Consider the following 18,580-nt stretch of genomic DNA (forward strand, 5'->3'; position numbering starts at 1 on the left):
CTCTCTCTCTCTCTCTCTCTCTCTCTCTCTCTCTCTCTCTCTCTCTCTCTCTCCTGTGTTACTCATTATGTTTTGTTCAGCAAACCCTTTCCTGGTTTGCTACATGCCCTGTGCTCTCCCAGCTTTGTGGAAACACAAGAGTGTCAGGCAACTCTTCTTACTGTTTTTCACAGAATGCCAGGCTGGAAGGACTTACAGAGATGGGGAGATGCCTCCAGACTGAAGATGCTTTTCACCAAGTCTGATGACCAGAGCTCAATCCGTGGAACTCACAAGGCGGGAAAAGAACAAATTCTCACAAGTTATCCTCCAACACACACACACACACACACACACACACACACACACACACACACACCAAACAAGCAAATAAATAAATGTAACATTTAAAAAGTAAAAAAGGAAGGACTTAGCTTCACTCACAGTTTAAGAAAGTCTACAACAGTGTGCCGTGGTGAAGAAGGCACGGCCATAGGAACGTGAAGCAGCTGGTCCATCGAAACCACGTGTAGCCACAGTCAGAAAGGGTCCCTTACAGACATGGCCAGAGATGGGTCTCCTGGCTAATTCTGAACTCAACCAAGTTGACAGTGGAGATGAACCCCCACAGTCAGTGAGCATCTCTGCTCCCTAGAGCTTTTCTTACTGTTAGGGCTTCTGAAAAATGTAACTGTAAATTAGTAAATGCACATTTCCAGATGAAAGTTGATAAATACTTTGCCAAGGAAGTCAAGGAAGACTTATTTCAGCATATGTCTTTAAGACCAAGATCTGAAAGGCTAAAAAAAGGCTATCCCCAGGAAAAGGGATATCGAGGGCAAACAAAGGTCCCGAGGCAGAAACAAGTTTCAGAATGGGGAACTGACCAGTGATGAAAAGTGGTGAGTCCCTAGGTTAGTACTGTGTAGCAGTTCCCTGAGAGTGTAGAGTCTCCCATCTCTAAGACTAAACCTCCCATCTTGAATGGAAGCTCCTTAGGACCCAGGATATTCTCTTTTTTTTTTTTTTTTTTTTTTCTTTTTTTGGTTTTTCGAGGCAGGGTTTCTCTGTAGCTTTGGAGCCTGTCCTGGAACTAGCTCTTGTAGACCAGGCTGGCCTCAAACTCACAGAGCCTGCCTCTGCCTCCTGAGTGCTGAGATTGAAGGTGTGCTCCACCACCGCTCGGGTGTACGCAGGATATTCTAAGTGAAGTAAAGCATTCCAAGGAAGCTCATTAATCTCAGGAAATAAGGAACTGGAAAGTTCAGGAAGTCTCCAAAACTGACCAGATTTATGCACTCCAAGAGTGCATAAGCAGTTGGGGCTGTTGAGAGACACTCTTAGACAAGCTGAGTTGCCTGGAAGAGGCTCAGACCAGCTTGAGCCACCCGGAAGGGACACACTCCAATCCTTTGAGCTGTCTACAGTGTCTTTGCCTCTTGGCCCAATCCTTGCAGCAGCTGTCTGTGTCTTTGGAAACTGTTCTTGGTCTGCTCTGTATTGTCTCTGTCTGTGTCTCAGGGAGCCACTAAGGTCTCTCTCTTGGTCTGCCCTCTTGACGTGATCACTCTCTTGGTTCACTGGGTACAGTCACAGCCCGTGCTTCAGACGTCCTCTCTGTGTATTTGCAGCCTGTGCTTTGGAGTTCCTCTGAGGTCGCTGGGAGGGGGGCAGGTAGGAGGATTTGGAGGTTGAGTGGGACTTGTAGCTTACAGGGTCTGATCGATGGGCGTAGTATTGGAGCAGTTTACCTCTTGGACCTCTCTGTGCTTTAGAGTTCCTCTGAGGTCATGGGGAACAGGAGGGTTTGGGTGTTGAATGTGACTACCTGCAGGAAGCTTGCCTGCTGGCTGGCTAGAGAAACTGAGGCAGGTTGGGGAGGGACCCAGGGTTTTGCCCCACTGTGGAGGGCCTAGAGAGTGGGGTGCCCCACTGGGCGGGTGGTCACTCACCTCTTGAACCTCTCTGTGTAGTTTGCAGCCTGTGTTTCAGAGTTCCTCTGAGGTCGCAGGGGATAAGAGTGTTTGGGGTAGAGTGGGACTTAGAGCTTACAGGATCTGATCGATGGAATGGGTTGTTGGTGCAGCCTACCTGCAGGAAGCTTGCCGGCTGACTGGCTAGAGAAGCTGAGGCAGGTGTGGGAGGAGCCCAGGTTTTTGCCCCACTGTGGAGGGCCTGTAGAGTGGGGTGTTCCGCTATGTACGGGATCACTCATCTCTTGGTCCTCTCTGTGTAGTGGTAGCCTGTGTTTCAGAGTGACTAATTGGATTTTAAAAAGTAAATTAAAAAGGCAAATATAAAGTTGGGATAGAGAAGTGGTTGGGAAAGAGGAGTGAGTGATGATGATATGAGCAAAATGCACTGCGTAGAATTATTAAATTTTCAAGTAGCAAAGGACAGAGTTGTATTTAGTTTCCAGGAGTCTCAGTTTTGCCATTTGTAAAATAAACCAGCTGCAGTGCCTTGCAGGATTTTCATGGAGGCTAAGTAGTTCTCGGGAAAAGTGTTCAATAACAATCTAAGATGTAACCCCCACATTAGAGGCCTCTTCTAGTAAGGACAAAGTCCTGGGTCTGATCGCTAGCACTACAAAAACATTCAGCATGAGCTATTTAAAGTTATGCAGTTTTAAAGAAAAATTTAATAATAAGATATGTAATAGGATAATAATCATGAGAAATAAAAAAATCTGAGTGTGTTTACTTGTACTGAGGTCAAAAGGGGCTATTCCATTTGAGGCCACCCTGGGTTACACAATGAGTTCTAGGCCTGGGCATTACAGTGAACTTCTTTCTCAAAAAGCTAGCAAGACGGTTACAACCTTTTCACACGGGGAATGTGTTTGGAGTGATTGATGTGAAGATGAAATGAGTGTGTGTGTGTTTATGATATGCATGTGCATGTTCATGCATGTTCACCTGAGTGATTGTGGGTATGCATATGCCGCGAAGCCTATGTGGAAGTCAGAGAATAACCATGGGCATCAGTCCTCAACTTCCACCTTATCTGAGACAGGGTCTCTTGCTGTTTGCTGCTCTGTGTCCCAGGGATGCTGGATGGAGAGAGATTCTAGTGCTTTATTCTCCATCTCCACATAAGATTGCTGGAGTTACAAGCAAGTTGCCTTGTCCTGCAGACTTCTGAGTTTCAGTGGACTTTTGTGCAAAAGCTGCTGGGAAAGTATATGGACACGTGCCCCCCTTCCCACCCCGCCCAGTGACTAGATCTACGGTCAACTAAACAATGATGATAAGAATGAGGGACCCAATGTCCTGGGAGGACCTGTGGTGGCTAATCTCAACTGTCAACTTGATGAGATCTAGAATCACTGGGGAGATGTGTCTGTGGCATGCCTATGGGGATTTACCTTGACCACATTAGTTAAGGTGGGAAGTCCTGCCCACTTTGGGTGGTATCATTCCCTAGGATAGGCTCTTGTATGGTATAAAAAGGAGAAAGTGGGAGATAAGAGTGAGCGGGAGTGAGGTGAGATTGATTAGAAAAATAAAAAGGAGAAACTGAACTGAGTAACCTGTATTCATTGCTCTGCTTTATTTTTTCTTTTGGAAGATTTATCTATTATTTTTATGTGTATGTGCCTGTGTGCTTTTCCGTGCACCATATGCAGGCAGGAGTCCCCTGAATCCAGAAGAGGGCATTGGATCCTTTGGAACTAGAAGTACAGGCATTGGGAATTGAACCCAGGTCCTCTGAAATAGCAGTAAGTGCTCTTTACTGAATGCTGATATAGTTCAACAACTGTCTCAAGCTCATGCCACTGTGACTTCCCTGCCGCGATGGAATTGAACTGCGAGACAAACCATCTACCTTAAGTTGCTTTTGTCTGGATACCTTATCACAGGAACCGGAAAAGGAACAGAGACAGAACCATGCATTTTGTATAGAGATGGCTTGCCTGAAGGAGGCTCAGCAGAGTGGAGCATGGAATCACCTCTGAGGACCTGACCATACACTTGGCCGGTATCCAGGTCTGGAGGAGAAGCTCATGTGTGCAAAGTTTCGGGGGCAACATCAGAGAGTGGGTTCCATGAGAATTTTTTTAGTACTATACAAGGAAGCCTTAGAATCATTCATGTTCATCTGAGAGAAGCTGGGGCTCTTGCCACACCTCCACAGTTTTAATCCCCTGTTGTGGGAGGAATGCTGTTGGAGCAGGAATCCTGCAACATCTATGAGTTATTCCTAGATCACTTAGAGAAGATTAGGAAGCAGAACAATAGGAGAGCAGGGGGGACTGATGGTGCAGCCTGAGCAACAATAGCCGCTGAAGGCCGAGGAAGAAGCCAGTGACACAGGGCCTTAGTGGTATCTACCAACCTCACAGAAATAGCAGGAACTATATTAGTTGGCACCTGTTCGCAGCTTATATTATATGTATTATATCATTGTAAGTGTCTCATGTGCACCAGCTTTGTGCCCTTGGCAACAGGGTCTGGGAGGTTATCTTCCCTTATCTGTCAGTACAAGGGAGGAACAAGAAGCACAGGGACCAACGAGACCTGGTGGACCTGTCTCTTTTTACACAGTGTATGGGTCATTTGGGCTACGTTATGCTCTGTGATGATTGTTCTTGGTTGTCAACCTGACCACACCTGTCACTAACTAAAGCCCAAGTTGCTGGGTACACCTGTGGGGGAGTTTTTTCTTAACTCTTTTGAAGTAGGAAGGCCTACTTTTAATCTGAATTTTTTTGATTTGTGGATATCTACCTTTAATTTGGGTCACGCCTTCTGTTGGCAGCCCATACAGAGGACATGGAAGAAGGAAGCTCTCTTTGCCTGTTTGCTCCTGGAAAATCCATCCATTCCTTCACTAGCATTAGAGCCTACTTCTTCAGAATTTCCTTATATACTGGAGGACCAATTGAGGACATCTAGCATCATGGACTGAACAATGACTGAATTTTTGGACCTTCTATTGGTAGACAGCCATTGTTGGACTAGCTGGACCAGAGCCTGAAAGTCATCGTGTGTGTGTGTGTGTGTGTGTGTGTGTGTGTGTGTGTAGATTCATTCCATCAGTTCTGTTCCTCTAGGGAATCCTGACTAATACATGCTTTCTAACAACAGTGTCCAAACGTTAGGAGATTAAGATAAACAGAGATACCGCTTGTTCATTCTGCACACCCGCCAAGGATTACCTGGTATTTTCTGCTCTGTTTGTTTTCACACTTGGGTGCAAGTTTCAGTCAGTGATTCCTTAGCAAAATGCTCAGAGGGAACCCTGACTCTGATACTTTGCGCTCGGAACTGACAGACGGTGATTCCATTCACACTTCCCAGGCCAGGTCAAGTTAGAAGTCATTTGTAATTTTAACAAGGGTCAGAAGAGCCATGTCCCAAACTAAAATTCTTGTAAAACAGACAACTATGCATCCTGCTTCCTTGGGCATGTGCTGTTTGATTCAGTGTCCTCCTTTCAGGCAGAATGCCTTGCCTTGCACCGCTAGAGACAGCTTGCGATTTCTAGCCAGTCACAGCTCCAAGCTAACTGTCCTAGCGGTCTCTGTAGCAGAAAAGAGCAGCATCTCTCTTAGCAGATCCATGCGGCTGTCCTCCTGTCCCATGGACCTGTACACTTCAGAGGCAAGTCTCAGGCTACCCACTGCAGAGTCCCAGCCTTTTCCCGCTGTCTCTCATTGTCAATACCAGGCCTCTAGACTCATGTCCCATGTGCTCAGGACTCTTCCTGGGGCAACATTCTGCTTCCATATTGAGACAGAAGTCAATAGATTGATGAGATCATGATAGATTTTTCTTGTCAGTAAGATAATCAGGATTAACGGTTCCAAACTCATTGAGATTGTTGTGGACAAATGGTGACAGATAGAGAATAGTTTAATGTGACATTTGCTACACAGTAAGAATCTACTAAGTACTGTATTTCTGCACTGAAAGCGGAAAGAAGTTCACCCACTAATGAAATGGCTTGACTGAGGCCAGGTCACTGGTCCCTGCTGGAAATTTTAGTTTTTCAAGACAGGGTTTCTTTGTAGCTTTGGAGCCTGTCCTGGCACTAGCTCTTGTAGACCAGGCTGGCCTCGAACTCACAGAGATCCGCCTGCCTCTGCCTCCCGAGTGCTGGGATTAAAGGCATGCGCCACCACCGCCCTGCCCTTCCATAACATTTTAATTGAAAGTTATTTATAGTATATATGTGCCTAATTATTTGATGTTTTAGCCAGTGCACTATTGCTATGAAGAGACCCCATGACAACAGCACACTCTTTTAATCGACGGCATTTAATTGGGACTGGCTATAGATTCAGAGGTTTAGTCCATTATCAGCATGGTAGAAGCATGGCAGCGCACAGACAGACAAGGTGCTGGAGAAGGTGCTGAGAGTTCTACCTCAGGATACCCAGGAAGCAGGAAGAAAAGAACCACTGGGCATGGCTTGAGCACTTGAAGTCTCAAATCCCATCCCCAATGACATACTTCTTCCAACAAGGCCACACCTACTCCAACAAGGCCACACTTCCTAAACTTGTCAAATAGCATCATTCCTTATTGACTAAGCATTCAAAGTATGTCCCTATGGGGCCTTTCTTACTCAAACCACCATAGGCTTGTAGACATATCATAATACAAAAATGCATTTAGTATAACTTCAGAAATCCCCATAGTTTTTAACAGTCTCAACACTGTTTAAAAGTCTAGAGTTCAAAGTTTCTTCTGATACTCAAGGTAATCTCATAACTGTAACCCCCTGTAAAATCAAAATTAAAAAAGTGGATCTTATACTTTCAACATATACCAGGATGGAATACACATTATCATTCCAAAAGGCAGGAAAGGGATCATAGCAAGGAAATGCTGGGCCAAAGCAAGACTGAAAACCATCAGGGCAAACTCCAAACTCTGTATCTCTATGCTTGATGTCAAAATGCTCTTCAAATCTCCAACTCCTTTCAGCTTTGTTGACTGACATACTTCTTTTTCTTGGGCTGGTTACACACCTGTTCTGCAGCTTTCCATGGAGGGTACCCCAGTTTCTAACATCTCCAACATCTTGCGGTCTCCAAGACAATCCAGGCTTTAGTCACAGCTTTATACAATAGCTTCTCTGGGCCCCTAATCAGGGGTATCACCCCACCACACACCTAACAAACAGGCAAATAAATACGACATTTAAAAAGTGGCTTTTCTTAGTTGTGGGTGTGTGGGGGGGAGGTAAATTCCATAACCCCTTTCTTGTATCTTTGACTCTAAAGCCAGAATCATGTGGCCAAAGCAGCCAAGTTCTAGACTAGAACATACCCCCCTCATTCAATTACATCTGTATCAGCTTTCTCTTTTCAATGGTTTTCTTCACTGGTTAAGCCTTTCTTTAATTGCTTTTCATAAGTTGGAAGCCTAGCTGGGTGGGGTCTTGCCAAGAGGTTATCACTCCTTTTATTATATTCAAGATCAGGATTTTCTTTAATCTGTTTATTTCCTTGAGCATTGGACTTAGTTCCACTATACTCCATGGTGCCCCCTTTCTCTCCAGACTGTACACTTTGTGTACATCAGCTTGCTCCTTTTCATTACAGACTGCATAAGACTGGCCACTAATAATCAGACAGCACAGTCAATACAAGGCTGTTTTGAGATTTCCTTTGCCAAGGCAATTAGCTAAAACTTTTCAATTTAGCCTCAAGCTGACTTATTAGACAATGTTAAAAATAGCTCTTCACCAAAATGTCACAGGAATGATTTCTAGGCCACTTATACTAATATTTTTCTTCCCTGGAACCTCTTGAGCTAGTCTGTCATAATCTACATTGCTCTCAGCACCACTGTCTTCCCTATTCCTACTAGTATGGCCCAGAAAGCACCACCTAACGTGTTCAGCTGCTTTTCTAATCCAAAGTCTCAAAGTCTACATTCCACCAGTAAGAAGCATGGTTAGACCTGTCATAGCAATACCCCACTCCTGGTACCAACTTCTGTCTCAGCCAGTGATCTATTGCTGTGAAGAGACCCCATGACCACAGCAGTTCTTAGGAAGGAAAGTATTTAATTGGGGCTTGCTTACAGTTTCAGAGGTGTAGTCCATATCAGCATGGCAGGAAGCTTGATGGCACTCAAGCAGACACGGTGCTAGAGGAGCTGAGAGTTCTACACCGGGATTCCCAGGCAGCAGGAAGAAAAGAGCTACTGGGTCTAGCTTGATCATTTGAAACCCCAAAACCTACTCCTTGTGATAAACTTCCTCTAACATGCCACATCTACTCCAACAAGGCCACGCCTCCTAATCCCTGTCAAGTATTGCCACTCCCTAATGATCATATTCAAATATATGGGCTTTTGGAGGCCATTCCTATTCTATCCACCACAATTCTTAAGACTTACTTTATTTTATTCATTTATTTATTTGGTATGTGTGTATGTATGTGTGTGTGTATATGTGTGTTAGCATATATGCATGTATATACATGCACACATGTGCAGGTGCCCCCAGAGGCCAGAAGAAGACATCAGGTCCTCTGGAACTGGACTTATCAGCAATTATGAACAGCCAGATGTGGATGCTGGGAACTGAGTTTGTGTTCTATCCTGGAACAGCAAGAGTTTTGACAGATGAGGCATTTTTTCCATCACCAATTTTAGTTTCTTATTGTCTCAAGACATTGATTGTATAATTATAATCATTTAAAATTATTCACATCCCCCTTGTGACCTCTCAACTATAATTGTTAATATATGAAAACTTGGGAAGAAGATATATTTTGGTTAGAAAAATCTGATCTATGCCTGTTAATTTCATTGTGTAGATTGCATTAGTTAATTTTCTATGATGGAAGACATTCATACTGCTGCTGAAGCCAGCATGTGAGCAAGCATGACTTATTTAGTTATAGCATGCCAGAGCATGGAGGGGGGTCACTGGGTGGAAAGCTTTAGAGAAGAGGAGCCAGGATGGCGCTGACACCCTGCCAGCAACAACACTCAGTGACCTTGGTCTCCGTCCTCTGAGTTCAACACTAACTAGATTCTCTCTCTCTTTGGATTTCTGCTTATGAGTTAAATTTTCCCCAGAAATAATGAGATTGGTTTAGCTTTGATTTTTTTGTTTCATCTGTGACTAACAGAGGGCCCATTTCCTGCAAGGAGAAGGCAGGGAGGGATCAGAGAGGCAATAGTGATTAAGGTCCACCTGGGATAACCCTGTGTCTCATCTTCATGTTTCTCTTTCATCCCAAGTTAGGGACCATGGTTGAACAGGAAGAGTCAGTAGCCAGAGCCAGGGCCCCTCTTGTTGTCTCCTTCCCTCCTATGAAAGCTCTCCAAAGGGGTATTAGAATGATGGAACTGGTCCCCAAACAGCAAATAGGGTTGGATGCTTTTCTCTAGACATAATGTGGACATTGCTCTCTTGAGCAGTTGGCAGCTGTGATTACCCTCAGGAAACCTGCACAAGATGGGAGAGGGTGGACCACAAGACCCTCCCCTCAGGGTCTATAGGTCATTATGAATGCTGGGTAGATCATTTTGTTCAACAGTAGTCACTCCCAGGTCACCCATGCACTTATCAGCAACTCTAATGAAACTTTCTTTCATTCATTTGGTATATTTCATTCCCCTTTTCTTAGGATTGCAAATTTCATGAACAATGAAACTATTTTATGTATGGCTCTACCTCTGGTACTCTTTACCATGACTGGCATCTAACCACTCAATAAAATATGCTAAATGAAGAAGCAAATGAGGCTCTGAGTTATTCTTTCTTTGGACATGAAGATGCTCTACATCACTGTCTGCCCTTCTGACTCTTGATATTGTAAATGGGAGTGCACCCTTCTTCTGGGATAGCACCTTTCCTCACAGTTATCACTTCCAGATGTCCATCTTTCCTTCCTTCCCCCTCCATCCTTTATTGTAATTTTTTCTTTATTTTCTTGACCCTCACATCCAATTTTGTATGTGGAACCATTAATCAAAACTTATACAAGGATAACAATAGATTGGGCATCAGAAGGTCTGAGTTCTTGTCTTAGATGTGTGTCTAGCTCACAGTGTGTCTGCATTCCTTCAATGCCCATTTTCGACTCTGTTTCCTCTATTTTTATAATGAAGAGATTGGACTGGTAGCCTTTTCCACTTTGAATAGTTTCTAACCTATAGAGTTTGTCTTCCATCCATCAACCTGGGCAGCTGCTGGCACTTGGCAATGGCACTGGGTTCATGGTTGTATTTATCCATTAATTTATATTCGTGTTAGAAAATTGACATGCTCTGAGGGGAAGCAAGCTTCTGTGTGTCTGGCTAGTAAATAAATACCTCAGACCATTGCTGTGTGCTGGGTGATCTTGCAGTGGCCTGGGAGCCACGGATGCCTGGGAAAGCATAAAGGAAGAGAATAATGTCTTCATGGTATTTGCCATCTGCCAGCCTTCTTGGGCCTGCCAGAATTTCCCCAGCATGGCTTCTCCAAATTTCTCCTTTTTTTCCAGATGACATATAGCTCAGCCTTGGCAGGAAGGTCTGCATCCACAGCTATCTTTGGAGACAGTGGAAATGTTTGAGTGTCTGTATCTGTGTGTACATGTGTGTTTGGATAGATAGATAGATAGATAGATAGATAGATAGATAGATAGATAGATAGATAGATAGGGGAGGGAGGAAGGGAGGAAGAGAGGAAGGGAGAAAACAAAGGGTTGACTTTTGGTGTCTTCCTCAATCACTCTCCATTTCTTTAAAGATTTATTTTATGTGTGTGATTGTTTTACCTTTGCCTAGTATGTGCACCATGCATGTCTGTGGAGGTCAGAAGAGGGTATCAGATCCTCTGTAACTGGCAGTATGAATTGTTGTGAACCAAAAAAGAGGCGGTGCAAACTGAAGGCAGATCCTCTGCAAGAGCAGCGAGTGTTCTCAAAGAGCCATCTCTCCATCCCCATCTTCACCTTATTATTTTTGAAGCAGAGTCTCCCACAGAACCTGAAGATCATCCATTCAGCTAAGACTGCTGGTCAGTGAGCCTTTTTTGGCGGCTGCTGGGGATCTGAACTCAGGTCTTCGTGGGTGTGCCAGGAAATGCACGGCCCCAGGTCATTTTCCCAGCCTCATCAGCCAGGATTTAAATAGGATGTTATTTAGATAATGATATGAATATTCTCAGATAATTTCCTTCATTAGGAAACCAGGTAAAAAATTTAACAGTGGGTTGTGGGGTAGATTGCTTTGTGGAAAGTCCAAGGCCCTCCCCACTACTAGGCTGAGCAAGGTATACATCCAAAGAGAATGGGATCCCCCAAAAGCCAGTACATGCAGTAGAGTCAAATCCCAGTGCCACTGTCAATGGCCCCTCAGTCTGCCCCAACTGTCAACCACATTCAGAGGAACTAGTTTGATCCTATGCTTGTTCATTCCCAGTCCAGCTGGATTGGTATTTTTTTAAGTAATAAAAAAATAGAAAAAGAGTAGATTGCTTTGTCTAGCATGAATGAGGTCCTAGGTTCGAGCTCCAGTAATGTGAACAAACAAACCAAACCTTAGAACTGAGTCAGGCATGCAGAGCTTTCCATATCTTCATGGTCACCAGGCAGGATGCACGATTGTCTCCCTATTGCATAACTCGAGTGAAAATTCTAGAATTCCATTGCAATCTGCATTAATTCTATCCAGCATATCCACTTCCAAAGTAGAAGTCTGTTCTGTCTTCTTTACAATTCTGTCCCTCTGAAAGGCCAACATGTATAGGGAATGGTGGGGCAGGCACAGGCACCTGTTTTAGGCTGTGTGAGAACAGCTGAGTACTGCTCATGGAATATCACATGTAACACATATCATCACATAAGGTAGCGTGACACATCTCGGTTTCTAGACTCCAGTCATGTGCCATACTGATGGCCACCAGGGTCCTTCAATATGTGGGAGACGAGAGGATTATGATGTCTTTTTCCAAACCATGATGCAGCCTGTTCTTTGTCTCATATTTCTGTTTTGGCCTCGACACTGGCTGATAACACACTCCACTCTTAAGGATTTCAAGATTTCTCTCAGACCAGTAATGAGAAGTCTTTGTTTTTCAGCTCCAGGCTTCTCTTTTTGCTCTTGGAGACACAGAGGGCCTGGGAGCGGATATGACTCTTTTTGTATCCTCACAGTTAATAAATGACAAGGCATTTTGTAATGACAGACAGAATATCATTCCGCGGAGTCTCATTTTTTTGGATTGCTTGCTTTTGTAGTTTTTAATGAGTCTGTTAATAAGTTTGCATTTCCCTTGGATAAGGAACATACTAAATGATAGACATAAATACTTTATTCAGGATCATTAAGAATGGTTGTAAGCGAGTGAAAACAAGACTCAGGAAGACTCCTGGGGTTTTAGAGGCTCAGGAAGGAAAGAAGGGGGAAATGCAGACAGCATTGGAGAGCCAACACTCTGTTTTGAAGCTGAAATTTGCTCATGACCCTGTAAGCAGTGGTTTGGGTATGGTGGTGACGAGGAAGATGAACCCAGGGAGGGTTAAAAAACGAATAAGGGAAAACGAATAATGAATTGTCCTAGTCTTGTTTCTCTTGTTATGATAAGGTACCCGGCCAAAAGAAACTTAGAGGAGGAAGGGTTTATTTGGCTTGTTACAATCCCAGGTCTTCCTTGGTTATACAGCAAGTTCAAGGCCACCTTGGTCTACACAAGACCTTATCTTAAAACAAAAGGAACAACATATCCAGAAAACCACTCCAGGTATTTGAAAGAACAGTCAATCTATTGGTGACATCAAGGTTCAACCGATGGCTCTGAATGAGGGAAAACGCAGGTGATAGGGTTGAGATAGTTAAGTTGGGCAAGCCAATAAGCCAAATGGAGGTGAGTGTGTTGCCACACCTGAGAGCAAAGGAAACAGAAAGTAACGGTGGGGTAAAAGCAGGTGAAGGGGATGAGACCACGAACTTGAGACGTGGGTTTTTGATAGATGAAGAAGAGGATGATAGGTGGCGGAGGCTGGCAGCATGTGCTTCCAAAGGATGGAGCTTCTGCCGCGAGAAGGAAGAAACAATGACTCAAGGATTGAGGAGAGAGGAGACCACCTGCCTCCCCCGTGCTCTGTAGGAGGTGGGAGACTAAACAGCCTTGGCGGGGAGCCAGGAGAGAAGCAGAATTAATGGGAGAAAGCTGGTTTCCCAGTAACACAAACTGGAGGAGAAAATGAAACGAAGTTTGAAGGAAAAGGAGGCTTTGTAGAAAACAAGAATAATCTTCGCACTTTTTAACGTTTGTTTACTCATTCGTTTAGTGTGTGTGTGTGTGTGTGTGTGTGTGTGTGTGTGTGTGTGAATTGTGATTGTCAAAAGATAACTTGTGGGAGTCAGTTCTCTCCTTTCACCAGGTGGGTCCTAGGGTGGGCTTGAACTCAGGTCATCAGGCTTGGCAGCAACACCTTTATCCTTCAAATCATCTTACTGCTCCCTCCCCCAGTAAAACTAGGCTCTACAATGAGTCCTGAAAGGGTTAGAAGGGGAGTGTATGGTAACAGCTACATCCTCACATAAACAGACACACAGAGTTCATCTGGATGATAGCGGGAGATCTCGCGCAGGGCTCTCAAACCTGAACACAGGTGGGAATCTCTTTGGGATCTTGTGAATGTGCAGATTGAATGGGTCCTTTATATTGTGTATGTGTGGGCAGGGAGGGGAAAGTTCAGATTCTGCCTGAGGTATCTACTTAAAGCATAATGTCCATGTTGCTGAATTTTAGTGTATGGTGTAGGGAGCAGGGTATGCAGGCTTGGACTTGCTGGTATGGTTAAGGTCAAAGTTGGGACCAAGGATGTTTGGGGTTTACTTGATCAAGAACATTCAGGATTCTTCAGCCGCCTTCATTCCAGGAATAGTTTAACATTGCCATCATTTCTAACATCGGTTTTTGTTCATCCTCACCCCTCATCTTTGCTCTTAATAAACACAATATCCTAGTCTCAGGTACCCACATCTTCCCAACCGGATTCTCTGCTCCTTAGCGCCAGACCCCATGGGAGATAGTGGGGGAACTGTTGGATCGTGAGTTACAAGCTCTAATTTCAGTTCCCGTCTCTGCCATTAAGCAGCGAGGGGAGGCAGCAGAAAAAATCATTTACCTCTCTGCTCATTTTTTTTAATGTGAAGTGGGGATAATCACATCTGGCTGCCGCTGTTAGGAGAGTTGAATGAGATACTTGATAAAATCCATCCTGTAAACTGAAAACCGACAAAATAATGAGGTAGTAATTATTATAAGACCAGGGGTTCTCTGGACGCCTCTAAGAAGGCACAGTCAGTCAAAAGGAGAAGTTCTTGCAGGGGGCTGTGGATGAGTTCTTGCCAAAGCTACTTCTAGATTGATTCTTGTTCCTCTACAGCAAAAATTTTTAATTTAATTTTCTTACTCTTTTGAGAATTTCATGCATATATACTGTATTTATGTCACTCACCCCTTTGTCCCTCTTCCCCACTCCTCCTGTTTATTCCCCCTGAAACTCATGACCTCTGTTTCTATTGTTGTTCACACACACACACACACACACACACCCTACTGGATTCATCTAGTGTTGCTTGTAGGTATTTATGGATGATCACTTGGGTTTGGAAAACTTCTCACAGCAAGTTTATTCTCAGAGGGAACTGATTCTCCCTTCCTCGGCACCCATTGTAACTCCTTTTCTAGGGGTGGAATCTTGTGCAATTTTCGTCATCCTCTTTGAGATGTCAGTTCATGTTGTCATTATGCAGATCTTGTGTGGGCAGCTATATCACTGAGATTTCATGGGTGTAGCTTCCCCATCATACCTAGATGATCCTATTTACAGCAAATATCCTGGTCCTGCCTCTTGTACATTCCACCCCCTCTCTTCTGCAATATTCTCTGAGCTTTAGGGGTAGGGGTTGTTATAGAAGTGTTGATTAGGTGCCCCATAGTCACTTTTTCTCTGCATTTTGATCAGTCCCCACCATAGATTTTAAAGTGACCTCACTTTCATTTCTTGCGTCTGTTCCAGTGTGGATGACACCTTCCACACTGTTGTAGATTGGCAGTAGACTTGTGCAGTTGTACTTAGTTGAGGGAGGAATGTTAGACACGGAGCTGTGGTTAACCTCACCCTTAATTCCATTTAAGAGCCTAGTTCAGTGTGCAACATATATCAAGGAGACTCAGGTCAGATTCTCCGAAGCCCTCTGAGATAAGTTTCCATATAAGGAAATGCATTTATGCACAAGGCCTATTCTCTGCCGGTGGAAAATACTCTGCTTCCCTTTTTCTAGGAGAACTTAACACTTAGTGAGGGCCGAGTTACCTAAGGCTCTGGAACTGAGGCTTAAAAGCACAGTTTTGGGGTGAAATCTCTAGGTTTATCCCTTCTTATCACCTAATTTAATCATTTAATCATAAGATTTAATCTCTTAAATGCTCAGGTTTCTTTTTTATTTTATAATTATCCCTTTCCTTCCTCCCTCATAGCTCACCCATATAGCCTTCCCTGGTCTCTTTCAAATGTATGGCCTCTTTTTTCATTGTTATTGTAAATACACACACACACACACACACATACACATGCATATACATACACATAATCCTAAGTATAACATGTTAATGTGCAATGTTATTGTGTGTATGTTTTCAGGGCTGACTGTTCAGCACTGAACAACCAACTGGCATGCTCTTCTCTGGGGAGGATCACCCTCTGGGGAGGATCATCTTCCCTCTCCAAACTTTACTCAGTTTTCTGTAGTTCTTCGTGTAGGGTTGGGTCCTCCTGAGACTTTTCCCATCCAGTTCGGCATGTTCATTGACATCCTCCTTGTCCAGGTCACGTTTGGGAAGTCATATTGGTAAGACTTAACAGGTATAGCTTCTGCTGTTTCTAGGAAACACAATCGCATGGCAAACTCCCTGATCCTCTGACTCTTACAATCTTTCTGCCCCCATTCCACAGTGTTCCCCAAGTTTTTGGTGTGAGATTGTTTTGTAGATGTATTCACTGGGACTGGGATTCACATTCAATTTTTTTGTATAATGGTCCCCATTTGTAGCAATTCTTGATGAATGGTGAAGTCTACGCTTGGTGGTGGGTTTCAGACAAATGTTTATAGATTGTTGTTTGGGTTCGTGCTGGTTTAGAAAATTAGTGGTTATGGATTTTCCTCCAATAACCACGATTTCACTAGCATTAATTAATTAATGTTAGTTTCCCATACCAGGCATTATTTTGTGTTGAATATGTCTTCAGTCCAACTAGAGATCTGCTGATTCCCACCAAGGAATGAGTACCACTACTGCACCTGTAAGGTTATTTCATCATTGATGTGGTTCATAGGCATGATAGCTGGGTGGGTGTCTCCCTCCTACACCTGTCGGAATGGCCACGATCAAAAACACTGATGACAGCTTATGCTGGAGAGGATGGAGGATAAGGGATAAGGGGGACACTCCTCCATGCTGGTGGGAGTGCAAACTGGTTCAACCAATTTGGAAATCAGTATAGTGATTTCTCAGAAAATTAGGAAGCAAACAATCTACATCAAGGCACAGCAATACCACTTTTGGGTATATTACCCAAAGGATGCTCAATTGTACCACAAGGACATGTGCTCAACTAGGTTCATAGCAGTGTTATTCATCATAGCCAGAACCTGGAAACAACCTAGATGCCCCTCAACCGAAGAATGGATAAAGAAAATATGGTACATTTACACAATGGAGTACTACTCAGCAGTAAAAAAGAATGACATCTTGAAATTTGCAGGCAAATGGATGGATCTAGAAAAAAACTATATTGAATTAGGTAACTCGGGTTTCTTGTCTGTAAAGTTGGGTAATTGTCACAATCTTCCTCCAAGGAGTGTGGAGAGATGGGGGGAGCTGAAGCAAGCAGCTCGGAGCTAGCATGCAGTGAGAGCTTTATCATAACTCTGCGGCAACAGTTGCTGCGCCTGTCGCTGCAGAAAATGGGCTTGTGTTAAGAATTCCATAAGATGTCTCTGCACCCAACAGCTACAGCACAGACCTGCACGCAGCTAAATACACACTGGCAAAGGTCTGACGCTTTCACTGCTGAGCCTGACAGCTTTTCTGAGTTCTAACTCAGAAGTGTAACTTTTTGGTATACCATTTTTAAAAATGTATTCTTCCAGCATAGATACAAATTGTAAGCATGCTTCTGGACTTTCTCAGTGTTTGCTCTGAAGATCCTCCCTCCTGCCACCTGGCTACAGTTGCTTACAGGTCTCCATTGCTGATCCTAACTCAAAAGACATTCCTTTCTCTCCTCCTCCTCTCCATCTCCCTAGTCACAGCACCCACTGGGACTTATAGCTTGCCTGTGCTCAGATTTTTCTCTCAAACTTAATGAATGGTCCTTGAACTCCCCCCCCCCAAAGGCAAAGTTAGGCTTGGGGATGCAGCTCAGTTGGTAAAGTGCTTGCTTAGCGTGCACAACACACTGAGATCCATTTCTAGCCTCACATAAGTTTGACCTGGTGGTCCGTGCCTATCATCCCAGCACCCACTCCAGAGGTGGAGGCAGAAGGAGTTCCTGGTCATCGTTAGATATGTACAGGTTTTCAAGGTGATTCCAGAGTACACGAGACCCGCGTCTCTATAAGAAGAGGCAGGTGGAACTGAATCGTTAGAATCGATACCTCCTGTAGTTGAGCGTAGGTGGAAACACGCAGATAAGTTGCTCCTCAGGGCAACATGAATCAGAACAGTGTCAGCACACTTCCTGTCCTTGAGAGCCAACAGCCGACTGTCTCCCTGTGAGGCTGAGCTGTCATCTGGAACTCTCAGACACAGCTGGTGGACTCGCCAAGTCACAAACTACAAATGAAATATCTGTCAGTGTCTTAAAGAGCCGCACACATTGGCACAAGCATGCCATTCCTGGGCTTCCGCACACCCCACCTCTCACTTTGTAACTCCTACAGGCTGGAAACAGTCCAAATTTCCACGTCTGTTGTATGGATAAACAAGTGGTGGTGTGTCCATAGAGTCATTATGGCTCTGCAGTAGAATAAAATCAATTATTGATGCACACGGAGAATATGTCTCAGAATAACGGTGCCAACAGAAGGAAATCAGAGTCTAAGTACCTGTATAATTCAATATGTGTAGTCAACATTATATATTCGATATTAATAATTTAATTAGTAACCTAGTAGTTTAGTAAAACAGGGTGCCTCTGTTACCCCTTGCGCCTTATGTGCCATGAAGAAGGAGAGAGACAAGACTTACAGATTCCAAAGGTTTTATTAACTCACCACATAAGCAGGTCACTGATGAATCAGACCTGCAGGAGGAGGACTCGAGAGCCTTGTTTCTCCTGACAGCCCTGAGCTGGGTCAGAAGTGGGGTTTATAAGCACAAAAATCACAAACATCTGTTGCTAGGTTACAGTTACAATTTTCACCAATCAGGATTTAGAGATTAGGAGCTTCCGTGGTCCATCAACCAATCAGGCTCATCTGTTCCTTCAGCTGTTAGGAAGAGCCATAAAGTTCCCAGAGAGCTAAAGATGCCTGATGACTGTTTCTATGGTTCAGGGAGGAGACTGGTCAGCCATTGGGAAGTTCTCAGCTCCCCTAGGGCTTGGGAACCTGAGCTTTATTTC

General features: G+C 44.0%; 1 long non-coding RNA gene across 1 annotated transcript in view; it reads left to right on the forward strand.

Moving 5' to 3' along the window:
* Positions 1-284, forward strand: part of LOC126510890 (uncharacterized) — an 82,680-nt gene extending 82,396 nt beyond the window's left edge. The window contains exon 3 of the long non-coding RNA XR_007594547.1: positions 174-284. This is a non-coding gene — a long non-coding RNA (uncharacterized lncRNA). The remainder of the gene's footprint in view (positions 1-173) is intronic.
* The last annotated feature ends 18,296 nt before the right edge of the window (positions 285-18,580 follow it).

Source organism: Alexandromys fortis, unplaced genomic scaffold, assembly GCF_014885135.2.
Source record: "Alexandromys fortis isolate MF-2015 unplaced genomic scaffold, M_Fortis_MF-2015_v1.1 scaffold_103, whole genome shotgun sequence".
NCBI lineage: Eukaryota > Metazoa > Chordata > Mammalia > Rodentia > Cricetidae > Alexandromys > Alexandromys fortis.